Genomic DNA, 6305 nt, shown 5'->3' with positions numbered 1-6305 from the left:
GCTGCGCGGCCGCTTTGTGACGCTTCGCCATGGAGACGCGGGGAGGTTCCCGGCTGCTCAGCCCCTGGCAGACGAGGTGCAGGGCGCTTCACCGGGCCGGCTGGGGGACCCGGTGCTGAAAGTGAAAAGATGTGCTTCTACTAATATGATGGGTACCTTACTTTCGTGTATTTGTCTAGTTCATGCAATGAGCTTTCCCGAGCAGTGTCATATATATTTGGGGAGAGGAGCAAAAGGGGATTAGACCGAAGGGAAAGTAATATTGTCAGATTTTCAACTGCAAATTTTCAGCTATGCATAGTTTTCAGCTTAAGCGAATGAAGGCGAAGTCGTCAGGGATCTTGCAGGATCCGAGCAAGAGGAATTAAGAATCGATCAAGAGGACAAAATCACAAGTCATCTTGCATTAAGTGGAACTAGAACCAGAGTTTCTGACTTAGTTTCATGCCATCAAACTGGTCATCTCTGCACAGGAATTAGGAGCCAGCAGGGAGGTGAAAGAAAAGTGTGCTTGGAAAGAGGAGTGAGTAGGGACGTGTGTGACACCTTTCTTCTCACCAGGCCATGTTCCTGGCACCAAACATTGTTTTTTGGGACGGTCAATTTCATTGTTCTTCTGTCCCCACAGGTTCAACTGTGTCTCTCACCCCCATATATGTTAGAGCTTTCCCAGTATGTGGAGGGTCTTTTATATTCATATTACCTGACAGCTACCTGGTCATTTGGCACATAGTAGGTGCTTAGTGATATTGACTGTCTCCTGGCTAGGACACAGCTATTACCCACTTGGATGCGAAGAGGAAACAGTAAGTATGCATTGGAGACTGCTGGCACCATGTTTAGAAAGCAACTTACAACCATCCCTTAACCTTTCAAGGGGTTATTCTAACATAGACCTTAAGTGAACAGTGAAGTAACAAAGGGGAATTTATCAAGGGAGACAGAGTAGGCATCAAAGTAAGGATCCCATGTATATATGCAAGGATTTCTTTAAACTGAAGAGCTCAACCAGAAGTTTCTGAGAGTAGAGTCCCATCCATGTAATGGAATGAATATAACAGATTTAGGCTCTCAAATTTATAGCAATGAATGGTGGGACACACAGACTTCTGTCGATGTTATTAGAAGGAATGAGTCTAAATTAGGATTTAGTAGTGGAGTCTAAATTAAGAAAGCAACACCCAATAACAGATTACTGTCTGGAAATAGTAGAGCTAATTAGCATAGCATAATTTAAGAGAAATACACTTTCAAAATAGAGCAGCGAGTATATAGAATTTTTGCAGTGAATTTTTATTAATATCTTACGTTTGTCTCATCTTAGGCAAGCTGTGAAATGGGGGGGGGGGTGTGGTACGCGCTGAATCGAGAGCCAGAAGATCTGTCACTTTCTACCTGAAGGCCTTGGATGTAAAGCAGGTACTGCTCCGAGCCTCAGCTTCCTTATCTGTAAAATGAATATACGAGTACCCACCTCACTGGGCTGTAAAGATGAATACTTCTAATGATAATTTATAAATCGTAAAGCCACACACACCTAAGGTATTGCTCTTTTGTCTTATTGCTCTTTTGATCTTCGTTCTTTTTTTTTTAATTTAACTTTATTTTTTAAATTTTTAAAATTATTTATTTATTTATTTTATTTTTGGTTTCGTTGGGTCTTCATTCCTGCGTGCAGGCTTTCTCTAGTTGCGGTGAGCTGGGGCTACTCTTCGTTGCGGTGTGCGGGCTTCTCATTGTGGTGGCTTCTCTTGTTGTGGAGCATGGGCTCTAGGTGCGTGGGCTTCAGTAGTTGTGGCACGTGGGCTCAATAGTTGTGGCTCACAGGCTCTAGAGCGCAGACCCAGTAGTTGTGGCTCACGGGCTTAGTTGTTCTGCGGCATGTGGGATCTCCCCAGACCAGGGCTCAAACCCGTGTCCCCTGCACTGGCAGGCGGATTCTCAACCACTGCGCCACCAGGGAAGTCCTTCATTCTTTTTTATAGTCTTTCATTTCTGCTTCTGCTTCTGCAAATGGATGGCTGATACAGGTCCATTTCATTATGAGCAGTACAGCACTCTTCCTGCCTTTGAATTTGGGTTCCTTGAGGCAACTCCGTTTAAGGATTAAGCAGAATTTTTTTCCTTTCTTCTTTCCCTCAACAAATACTGAACACCTGAAGTGAGCCGTATGATGACATTAAGGGCAGTGCCCAGAGTATTATGGGACCTTGGCGGAGGGGGAGAGGAATTGCCTGAGCTGAGTTTTCCAAGATGCCCGGGAGGCAACCAGGTGAAGAGGGAGAGGTGCCCCAAGGCCCAGGAAGGACCCAGGAGGGGGAAGAGCCTGTGTCCTCCAGAGGCCCTGAGAGCTTGGTCTTGCCGTACTGTGAAGGGGGAGGGCCAAGCAGCCCCACAGCCATGCTGAGAAGCTCCACCTACACATGAGGAGTGTGCACAGAGTGGGTGAGGCAACAGCGTGAGGGGTCAGGTCAGCGGTTTAAGTAAATCCTCTTTTCCAGGAGTAAGAGAAGCAAGGTTCCATTCACCTGCCAGAGTAGATCCATCACACAGAAACTAAGACCTCGAGGTTGCCAGCGCGCCTGTGACAGAGTTTTGAATTGACCAAAACCAATTGAGAGTAGTTGCATCGAATCGGTTAAATGGTAATTGGTGGTTTCCAATTCACGTTATCACAAGAAATTTCTTTCTGCCACACACACGTACAGAGGGAGCGTGATATGAAGAAGTCAAGATGGGGGTGGGTGGTGGAGGGAAGAGACCGCAACGAAAGAACACTCAAATTTTGCCTGTGAAGGAGAAGAGGGTCTAGCGGGGGAAGAGGGCGTGGGTCACATAGAGAGTTATTACTTGAAAGGAGAGAAGAATAACAAGTTCATAGCCCAAGGGCAAGGAGTAGGGAGACAGAACTTGATGCTCCAGGAGAGAGTAGACAGGGTCCCAGCCAGGAGAAAGCAGATGTGCCAGCAAGCTGTCCCCAAACTGAGCGGGTCCACACCACCTGGGCATTTGACGAGGACACGAGTTCTGAGTCAGTAAGTCGGGGGGTGAGCAAGATTCTGCTTTTCTAACAAGATTCTGCTTTTCTAACAAGATCCCCAGGTGATTCGTAACGCTTGAGAAGGACAGGTCTGGAGCCTTGTCCCAGGACCTGCGGCCTCGGCATCACCTGGGAACTGGTTAGAAACGCAGAAACGCAGCTCTCCCCAACTCCCCCACCGAGCTCCTGCGTCAGGATCTGCAGCTAAACCTCCAAGAGATTCCAGGGCGCATTCAAGTTTGAGGACCTCTGCTCCGGGTAACATGAGAGGCAAGGTTGTCTCCGGAAGGAGAGGAAGAATGTGAAAGAGTTGATGGGAGACTTGGCTGGTGACTGTTTCCGAAAGCCCAGGAGAGGTCACGGACATTCTTCAGCAATGCCAAGTGCTTTGGATATGAATATACTGAGTGAAGTTTTTCCAGCTTGCTTGCTATATTTTGGCAAGACTTCCTGTTATTATGTGGTATGCAATGCTTTTATTCAAGTGTGTTCATGTAAAAAAAAAAAAATACTGCCTTTTCTCTTTGTTTTAGCTGATGGATTAACTCGTAAAACATTTTCTCCATTTCTGTGATGGACTCTGTATTATTAAGTGTTCTCTAGAGAAACAGAACCAATAGTGTGTGTGTGTGTGTGTGTGTGTGTGTGTGTGTGTGTGTAGAGAGAAAGAAACTTAGTTTAAGGAACTGGCTCACACAATTGTGGGGACTGGCAAGTCCTAAATCTGCAAAGTAGGCCAGCAGGCCAGAGGCCCAGGGCAGCCCAGGGCAGCCCGGGGCAGATCCTATATTGCAGTTCAAGTCTGAAGGTCATCTGTGCAAAATTTCATCTTGCTCAGGGGAGGTCAGCCTTTTGTTCTATTCAGGCCTTCAGCTGCTGGGAGAGGCCCATTCACATTGTGGAGGGCAATCTGCTTTACTTAAAGTCCACTGATTTAAATGTTAGCCTCATCCAAAACACCCTCATAGAAATATCAAGAATAATGTTTGTCGACACATCTGGACACCGTAGCCCAGCCAAACTGACACTTAAAATTACCATCAGAGATCCAGGTCTTCCTGAGGTCACCTGGTTGATATCTGCCACTAAGAGGGGTTGTGTTTAAGCCGTCCAAGAATGATTGCTATGTTTTTATTGAAAAATCCAGAAAAGAAAATTTTATAATGGTCTCTATTTTATTAGGACAGTCCAGTTTAACAGGGTAAATTTTAAGCTCTGCTTCTAACCTGCCACTCACCAAACTCACATTTTATCCAAATGAAGCCATAACAGCAAGTTCAGACCTTTGATTCTATCAAAACCTCATCAATCGTATATAAATGTCTCCTCCTTCCTGGGCCATCTCTGCTGTCTCTGATTCTTGTGTTTTTCTCTTCTCTGAACCCTTAAGAACAATTACTAATGACTTGCAATATTGGTTCTCTCAAGTTTATTCAAGCCGTGAGTATCAAGTGTGAACACTCGTTTTAAATCTGTTAGACCAGCAGTTAACCATCCAAATGAAGGTTCTCTTCTTCAAAGTAATCATTTATTATAATGACACTGCCATTGCTTAAAGCATCTTTGAAATTCTTTAGAAACTCCCTTCAAACACTAATGCACATTCTTTTGAATTTCTTAAATCGGGGTATAACTTTGCTCTTTGAAGATAGACTGGGTATTTGGAACAGTAAGAAGACATTCACGCTGATAATTAAGGTAGGCAATCAAGTTGGACAATGTTTTCCTTTGGCCAAAAATCAAACTCTAACCATGAGGTAGTAAGAGAAAAACTCCCTTATTCTGTAGATAATGTCCGGATTGCATTCTTGTTGGAAAAAATTAATAGTTTCCAAGGTGACTCTTTCACTGAGAGCTTCAGTAAATCAGTTGCTTGGATAAATTGATCCTTACATGTTTCTTTTAAAACTAAATTTTACAGTTACATGTTATTAATTTTATCTCCAAAACTGGATCATAAGCGTTTTAGACGCTTTCCTTTTTGAATCTCTCCCGTAGCACTGATTTTATTGTTCTTACTAGCTGTATACCTGTCTTTTACAAGACTGGATGTTCCTTGAGAGCAAGGGCCATGTTTTAGGCAACTTTATATACCAGCTCCAGTGCACTGCATACAGTAGGCACTCAATCATATGTGATAAATGAATGAATGAATGGAATGAATGATTGCTTAGGCCATTCTTGTCCTATACATTTCTACTGATCTTAAACTGTTGAAGATGTCTGAATTAGGGCAAATATACATCCAGATTGAGGTCTCTTTTACCCAGGAAGATCTGTCCCAATAGACTTTTCACCCATTTTATAGATTTCCCAGTATCAATTCTTTGTGACATTTGCTAATGAAATATACATTAGCACAGTGTATATTTCCTTAGAGGCAGTCATAAAACTTTGGTAAGTGAGTATCAAATTGAGTAAATGCATTTGGCTCTGAGTTGACTGAAAACAATTTTTAACGATAAAAGAAACCTTCCAGGGGCTTCCCTGGTGGCGCAGTGGTTAAGAATCCGCCTGCCAATGCAGGGGACACGGGTTTCAGCCCTGGTCCAGGAAGATCTCACATGCTGCGGAGCAACTAAGCCCTTGCGCCACAACTACTGAGCCTGCGCTCTAGAGCCCATGAGCCACAACTACTGAAGCCCACATGCCTAGAGCCCGTGCTCCCCAACAAGAGAAGCCACTGCAATGAGAGGCCTGCGCATAGCAACGAACAGTAGACCCCGCTTGCCGCAACTAGAGAAAGCCCGAGGGCAGCAACAAAGACCCAACGCAGCCAAAAATAATAAATAAATAAAATAATAAATTTTTAAAAAAAGAAAACTTCCAGATCTTTAGTCCATTCCTGGAGCGATTACCAATGGTTTTCCTGAATTCAACTATTTTCAAAAAATGGACTTTGTCAATTTTTGTGAATAGAGTTTCTATTTCCTTTGGGAAGCATATACTATTTGATATTCACCTAAGGTTTGTTTGTTCTGGTGTATAACTTATTTTTTTGTTCTCTTCATTTTGCACCGAGTTTGAATAACAAATGTTTATCATCTTCTGTTATTAAGGAATATTCCCCTTTTCTGAAACATCAGTATCAATTTTTTTTTCTCCAAATACTGCATAGACCTATTCTTCAAAGAAGGCTCTTCTTGATAAAGTAGCTGTAAAACCACAATTCTTACTGCAAGTAAGTTACAAGGCCAACACACCACCTGCAGAGCGTGACGGAAAGATCACACATACTTGGTCACAAATTTACTCAATTCGATGC

Source organism: Balaenoptera musculus, chromosome 18, assembly GCF_009873245.2.
Source record: "Balaenoptera musculus isolate JJ_BM4_2016_0621 chromosome 18, mBalMus1.pri.v3, whole genome shotgun sequence".
NCBI classification, from domain to species: domain Eukaryota; kingdom Metazoa; phylum Chordata; class Mammalia; order Artiodactyla; family Balaenopteridae; genus Balaenoptera; species Balaenoptera musculus.
The sequence above is the reverse complement of the archived record's forward strand: the minus strand, read 5'-3'. Positions refer to the sequence as shown.